The following is an 8,101-nucleotide window of genomic DNA, read 5'->3' as shown; positions in this document are numbered from 1 at the left end:
TCACTCAAAACACATTCTATAATCATTTCCATGGGCAGTCCCCTATAGAATGAGAGACTTCCCAGTAGGATTTCTAAATGACATGACCTCTCACCACCTTCACCATAAGCATGAAATTCCCACCACATGAATCTGAGCATCAAAGTATAGCTCATGTGTAAACAAGGCTCCATTCAACTATGTGCTGCCAACAGCCTAATTTGAGAAAGAGACACTTTCTATATCTACAAATAGTCTGACAGTTCGGACTCTAAGAAAAGAGTGAAATTATCTGTACAACATATATTTCCACTTTACAGATATAAGAATGACCTATTTCTTAAGTCGTATAGATTTGTTTTGTTCCATATATTTTTATCTGCACTTTCTTGTCTTTGCTCTTCCTGGTGATCAGGTAAGTATCCAATTTCTTTGTAAAGAGGATTTAAACATTGCATTCCATATTTACATGCAGCTGCTCCCCCAGAAAAGTAGACAACAAGAGACATTCTAGGCACTTAGAATTTTTCATATGCTTTTTGTCTTTCCAGCACTAACTATTAAAATTTCACATAAAAAACTTTGGATATCTTTTTGTGGAGTGAACTTCTATCCTGTAAATGTCTTCTACTCTGATTTGAATGGGTAGATTGCAAATCCTATATTAAAACATCAGAAAATGTGGACTGTGATATGAGGAAGGTATATGGAACAAGAACTGTTCCTTACTGATAATAATGTGGACAAAAAAATGGATAGGACAAGTTTAGAAATGAACCTAAAATGTGTGCATGATTGATGGAGGTAAAAGTCTTCTCTTACATATCTGTCTTTTTCCTGTGGTTCAATTTATCTCTTTGTCTGCCAAGACTCTTAGGCTTTGCTTACGCAGGAGCCTCAGGTACATGGCATGTGTCAGGAAGCACTGAAACCGTGAGGTATCCAGTTTTCTTTAAAGCCTTTCACCAATTAACATTTATTTCCTATGTCCTAGTGTAACTTGCTGAGTGACAGCACAATAATTTATTGCACTCTACACACTTTGTGGATCTGATTTTTCTTTATCTCATTCTTAATATTCTTGTTACACTTTGATATCCAACATGGAATGCTATGAGAATTTTACTGGATATGTCTATTTTAGGTCCTGTCAGACTTTTCTTCATTTGAGGTACTGATTTTACATTTGGATGATATTTTATTTTTTCTCACACTGTTTTATCAGATTCTGAGGGCCATTATTGTTGTTTCCTTGCCTCTATTTGATTGACTTAAATCAATTTTATTTTCTTTTTAAAGCACTTCTTGTGCTCACAGCCTGGGGTCCTGGGTGAGTGACAGGAACACCATTGCTTATTCTAAGTTCAAAACTAGGGAGATTCTTCCAGGTATTTGGAAGATGTGCATGCTCAGTTAAAACATTAAGTCCTTTGTCATATAAAAGAGGAATTTTTGCATACTTTTTGCATAACCACACCTTCAAGATTTTGCACCTGGTGATATTGTAGTCAAGATCACTTGGGATGAATATAATGGAAACTTAAGTTCCAGAAAGAAGAAAAGTTAAGACTACTTCTGTGGCTAAAGACAAAGGTACCTATGAATAAAAATTACAATAAAGTGAAAAATGTGTTGCAGAATTTAAATCTTCACACAGTATGTGAGGAAGCCTGATGCCCCAACATTAGAGAGTATTGAGGAGGTGTAGACTATGCCACAGGCACAGTCATGATTATGTTGATGGGGAACGCATGCACAAGAGGTTGCAGATTTTCTTCTTTTGAGACTGCAATAAAAAACCCTCCATTAGATGTCAATGAGCCTGACAATACTGCCAAAGCAATTTAAGAGTGGAGTCTGGGTTGTGATGTCCTGATGTCAGTGGATGGAGATCATGGGGTTGATGGATGAGCTGAGCACATTGTCAAGATTGTGTCATTCTTGAAGAAAAGGAATCCAAAAATCCTCATAGAGTGCCTCACCCTGGACTTCTGAGGAGATCTGAAAGCAGTAGAAGAAGTGGCTCTGTCTGGACTAGATCAGCATGCACACAACGTAGAGACTGGTTCAGAACCACAGAGGAAAATTCGTAATCCTTTGGCCAATTTTGATCAGTCTCTTCATGTACTGAAACATGCCAAAAAGGTCCAGCCTGATGTTGTTTCCAAAACATCAGTAATGCTGGGCCTAGGTGAGACAGATCAGCAAGTCTATGCCATGATGAACGCTTTCTATACATCTGGTATGAACTGTTTAACTCTAGAGCAGCCTATGCAGCTAACAATGCTGAGAAGTTCAAATACTGAAAAAAAGCAGGAAATTAACTTGGATTTCACTATGCCACAAGTGGCCCTTTGGTGCAATCTTCATATAAAGCAAGTGAATTTTTCATGAAAAATCTACTGGGTAAAAGAAAAACAAAGCTTCTCAAATTTAGCCAAAACCTTCAAGATCACAGGAATATTAAGATTTTGCTTCCAGTTGGTGTGAGGGTGGTACTATCCTGTCAGGATTCCTGTGCATGCAAACCAGCACCGTTCTGAAATGTCTAATGTCTGATCCAGGCATGATAACATATGCCTGTAATTCCACCTTAGCCATCCTGACTTCTGAGTAATACTCAATCAAAAAAGAAAGAAAGAAAGAAAGAAAGAAAGAAAGAAAGAAAGAAAAGAAAGAGAGAAAAAGAAGAAAAGAACCCCATAACCCTGTAAACTACACATATTTGCTGTTGTCATTGTAATTTAGAAGTGGACTAGCATTTAGAAGATCTTATAAATCACAGTAACCCATATGAAAAAACAACAGCACTTCTTTAGTACTATAGTTTCTATTTTGCCTTTATCCCAGCTTCCACAAGGTCCAGGTTAGGACGCATTTTTTGACCAGTTTATCACAATCAGGAATATGTGCAATCTAGGAAGTGGTATAATGTTATTCTCAGCATGTGTTGGAAGGAGGTTGTAATCTTACTATCTTGCTCTTTGTTCATTTTCTTGTATCATGAGGTGAGTAGCTGTCTCTGAACCAGAATCACTCTGTGAAATGCTGTTTTACTACAGAAGCAAAGGCAGAAAGACCCATTACAGCAGGAACTATAACTTTCAAAGCTTGCACAAAACTAAATATTTTTTATAAGTAAATTATTGCAAGTATTTTAGTTGTAATGAAGGAAAGCTAAATACCTTAGTACCATGAAAATGTAGCATTCTGGTGTGGTATAATGCCCTTTCAGAAATTAGCTGGAAAGTACAGGATGAAAGAAGAAATGTTTTAGAAGGCAACTCCATATAATCAATTACATACTCATTCATTTATGAGTTTTATGTTTATTGTATAGATATTTGCAGTCTAGTCATAAAAGCACAGTAGCTCTCGCTTGAGGAATTGCAAAAAGTACAAGGTTCATTTCTGATTTAATCAACAGATGTCAATTGAAAATGTTGAGCACTTTAGGGGTTCCTGACTGCTGTCCAGTGTTTGGCTGTGAGTGTCTGAATCTATCTCAGGCAACTGTGGATAGAAACTCTCAGAAGATAGCCATACTTGGTTTCTGTCTGAAAGCTCAACATACCATCAGTAAGAGCTTCAGGTAGTGGTGCCTATCCATGGGATGTGGAAGAGTTAGGGGAAGGATTGAAGAAATGGAAGGAGATAGCAAGCCCATAGGAAGACCAACACGGTCAAATAACAGGAGTCCTGGGTGTACCCAGAGACCAGAGACTGAGCCATCATCCAAAGAGCAAAAACAGGCTGGTTCAAGGCCACCAGCAGATACATAGAAGAAAGACAATCCCAATAAGTATTGTCTGACTCCAGTGGGAAAGGATACACCTAATCCTGTAGTGGGGGGTGGATACCCAGAAGGCACACTCTCAGAGGCAAAGGGGTGTATGGGTTGAAGAACTCTGTGAGGGGGGAATGGGAAAGGGCAACAATAGGATATGAATAAAATGATTGATTAATATAACCTAAATTATTATATAGTGATGAAAAAAAGTGTTCATTGCCAATCACATCTCTGTTGTTGGTATTGCTTAATCTCATTTGAAGTTTCTTACCCTGGCTATTCATTTCCCAGATAAAAGACAAAGAGCCTTTTTAGTTATAATAAGCATTTAATGCAGAAGAGCTGGGTAAGTACCTGCTCCTAATGCTATTAGTATCTATTTCTTCATAGTATTGCCAACATATAATTTGCCATGTTCTATATGAGCAGCTCTTTACCCCAATTGCTAGCACTCTTGGCTCTGTTATTATGATTCACCTACATCATTGTTGCTTCCTCCTCTTTCCACCTTCTTCTATTTCCTCATACTCTTCTTTGACAAGACCAAGAACCTTAATCCTAACCTATATCTCTTCTCCTATCTATTGGCTTTCAGCATTTTTATTTGACCAAGAGTTTTAAATTAAGAGGCACGTTTGAGTGCTCGCTTCAGCAGCACATATACTAAAATTGGAATGATACAGAGAAGATTAGCGTGGCCCCTGCGCAAGGATGACACACAAATTTGTGAAGTGTTCCATATTTTTAACTATCAGACTGGATACACAAACAAGACCCAGAATTTTGCTGCATACAAGAAACGCACCTCAGTGACAAAGACAGACACTACCTCAGAAGAAAAGGGTGGAAAACAATTTTCCAAGCCAATGGTCCCAAGAAACAAGCTGGAGTAGCCATTCTAATATCAAATAAAATCGACTTTCATCCAAAATTAATCAAAAAAGATAAGGAAGGACACTTCATACTCATCAAAGGAAAAATCTGCCATGGTGAACTCTCAATTCTGAACATCTATGCTCCAAATGCAAGGGCACCTACATACATAAAAGAAACTTTACTAAAGCTCAAAACACAAATCACACCTCACACAATAATAGTGGGGGATTTCAACACCCCACTCTCAGCAATGGACAGATCATGGAAACAGAAACTAAACCGAGACACTTTAACATTAACAGAAGTTATGAACCAAATGGACTTAACAGACATCTATAGAACATTTCATCCTAAAACAAAAGAATATACCTTTTCCTCAGCACCTCATGGTACCTTCTCCAAAATAGACCATATAATTGGTCACAAAGCAGGCCTCTACAGATACAAAAAGATTGAAATAATCCCTTGCATCTTATCAGATCACCACAGACTGAGACTGGTCTTTAATAATGACAAAAACAATGGAAAACCCACAGGCACATTGAAAGTGAACAACTCTCTACTCAATGATGACTTGGTCAAGGAAGAAATAAAGAAAGAAAGAAATAAAAGACTTTTTAGAATTCAATGAAAATGAGGACACATCATACCAAAATTTGTGGGACTCCATGAAGGTAGGGATAAGAGGAAAACTCATAGCTCTAAGTGCCTACAAAAAGAAACTGGAAAGAGCACACACTAACAACTTGACTACACAACTAAAAGCTCTAGAACAAAAAGAAGCAAATACACCCAGGAGGAGTAGAAGGCAGGAAATAATCAAACTCAGGGTTGAAATCAACCAAATAGAAACAGAAAGAACAATACAAAATATCAATAAAACCAGGAGCTGGTTCTTTGAGAAAATCAACAAGATAGATAAACCGTTAGCCAGATTAACCACAAGGCACAGAGACAGTATCCAAATTAATAAAATCAGAACTGAAAAGGGAGACATAACAACAGAAACTGAAGAAATTCAAAAAATCATCAGATCCTACTACAAAGGCCTATACTCAACAAAACTGGAAAACCTGGATGAAATGGACAATTTCCTAGAAAGATACCAGGTACCGAAGTTAAACCAGGAGCAGATAAACCATCTAAATAGTCCTATAACCCCTCAGGAAATAGCAGCAGTCATTAAAAGTCTCCCCACTAAAAAAAGCCCAGGACCAGATGGTTTAGTGCTGAATTCTATCAGACCTTCAAGGAAGACCTAATACAAATTCTCTTCAAACTATTCCACAAAATAGAGACAGAAGGAACACTACCCAGTTCGTTCTATGAAGCTACAATTACACTCATACCCAAACCCCACAAGGACCCGACAAAGAAAGAGAACTTCAGACCAATCTCCCTTATGAACATCGATGCAAAAATACTCAATAAAATTCTAGCAAACCGAATCCAAGAACACATCAAAACAATCATCCATCATGATCAAGTAGGTTTTATCCCAGGAATGCAGAGATGGTTCAATATTTGGAATCCAACAATGTAATCCACTACATAAACAAACTTAAAGAAAAAAAAACCACATGATTATCTCACTAGATGCTGAGAAAGCATTTGACAAAATTCAACATCCCTTCATGATAAAAGTCTTGGAAAGATCAGGAATTCAAGGCCCCTACCTAAACATAGTAAAAGCAATTTACAGGAAACCAGTAGCCAACATCAGGCTAAATGTAGAGAAACTTGAAGCAATCCCACTAAGATCAGGGACTAGACAAGGCTGCCCACTCTCCCCCTACCTATTCAATATATTACTGGAAGTCCTAGCCAGAGCAATTAGACAACAAAAAGAAGTCAAAGGGATACAAATAGGAAAGGAAGAAGTCAAAATATCGCTATTTGCAGATGATATGATAGTATACTTAAGTGACCCCCAAACTTCCACCAGAGAACTCCTAAACCTGATAAACAACTTCAGCAAAGTGGCTGGTTATAAAATCAACTCAAACAAATCAGTAGCCTTCCTCTACATGAAAGATAAACAGACTGAAAAAGAAATTAGGGAAATGACACCCTTCACAATAGTTGCAAATAATATAAAATAACTTGGTGTGAATCTAACCAAGCAAGTGAAAGACCTGTATGACAAGAACTTCAAGTCTCTGAAGAAAGAAATTGAAGAAGATCTCAGAAGATGGAAAGATCTCCCATGCTCATGGATTGGCAGGATTAATATAATAAAAATGACCATCTTGTCAAAAGCAATCTACAGATTCAATGCAATCCCCATTAAAATCCCAACTCAATTCTTCACAGAGTTAGAAAAGGAAATTCTCAAATTCATATGGAATAACAAAAAACCCAGGATAGCGAAAACTATTCTCAACAATAAAAGAACTTCTGGAGGAATCACCATCCCTGACCTCAAGCTGTACTACAGAGCAATAGTGACAAAAACTACCTGGTATTGGTACAGAGACAGGCAGGAAGATCAATGGAATAGAATTGAAGACCCAGAAATGAACCCACACTCCTATGGTCACTTGATCTTTGACAAAGGAGCTAAAACTGTCCAGTGGAAAAAGGACAGCATTTTTAACAAATGGTGCTGGTTCAACTGGAGGACAACATGTAGAAGAATGAAAATTGATCCATTGTACAAAGCTCAAGTCTAAGTGGATAAAGGACCTCCACATAAAACCAGATACACTGAAACTAATAGAAGAGAAGGTGGGGAAGAGCCTCAAATACTTGGGCACAGGGGAAAAGTTCCTGAACAGAACACCAGTGGCATATGCTCTAAGATCAAGAATTGACAAATGGAACTTCATAAAATTGCAAAGTTTCTGTAAGGCAAAGGACACTGTCAATAGGACAAAATGACAACCAACAAATTGGGAAAAGATCTTTACCAATCCTTCATCTGATAGAGGCCTAATACCCAATATATACAAAGAACTCAAGAAATTAGACTCCAGACAACCAAATTACCCTATTAAAAAATGGGGTATAGAGCTTAACAAAGAATTTTCAATGGAAGAAACTCGAATGGCCGAGAAGCACCTATAGAAATGTTCAGCATCCTTAGTCGTCAGGGAAATGCAAATCAAAACAACCCTGAGATTCCATCTCACACCAGTCAGAATGGCTAAGATTAAAAAAATCAGGTGATAGTAGATGCTGGCGAGGGTGTGGAGAAAGAGGAACACTCCTCCATTGTTGTTGGGACTGCAAGATGGTGCAACCACTTTGGAAATCAGTCTGGTGGTTCTTTAGAAAATTGGACATAGCATTACCCGAGGATCCAGCTATACCACTCCTAGGCATATACCCAGAAGATGGTCGAACATATAATAAGGACATGTGCTCAACTATGTTCATAGCAGCCTTATTTATAATAGCCAGGAGCTGGAAAGAACCCAGATGTCCTTCAACTGAGGAATGGATTCAAAAAATGTG

At 37.8% G+C, this 8,101-nt stretch overlaps 1 non-coding gene and 1 pseudogene across 1 annotated transcript; both read left to right on the top strand.

Moving 5' to 3' along the window:
* The first annotated feature begins 307 nt into the window (after positions 1-307).
* LOC114634201 lies at positions 308-2,522 on the top strand (annotated as a pseudogene).
* Positions 2,523-4,408: 1,886 nt separating this feature from the next.
* On the top strand, positions 4,409-4,515 carry LOC114634202. Its single transcript, XR_003713290.1, has one exon. It is a non-coding gene; the product is annotated as a U6 spliceosomal RNA (small nuclear RNA).
* Positions 4,516-8,101: the final 3,586 nt, after the last annotated feature.

The sequence above is a fragment of the Grammomys surdaster genome, unplaced genomic scaffold (assembly GCF_004785775.1).
Source record: "Grammomys surdaster isolate TR1022 unplaced genomic scaffold, NIH_TR_1.0 910, whole genome shotgun sequence".
NCBI lineage: Eukaryota > Metazoa > Chordata > Mammalia > Rodentia > Muridae > Grammomys > Grammomys surdaster.
This window is presented reverse-complemented; position numbering and strand designations above follow the sequence as displayed.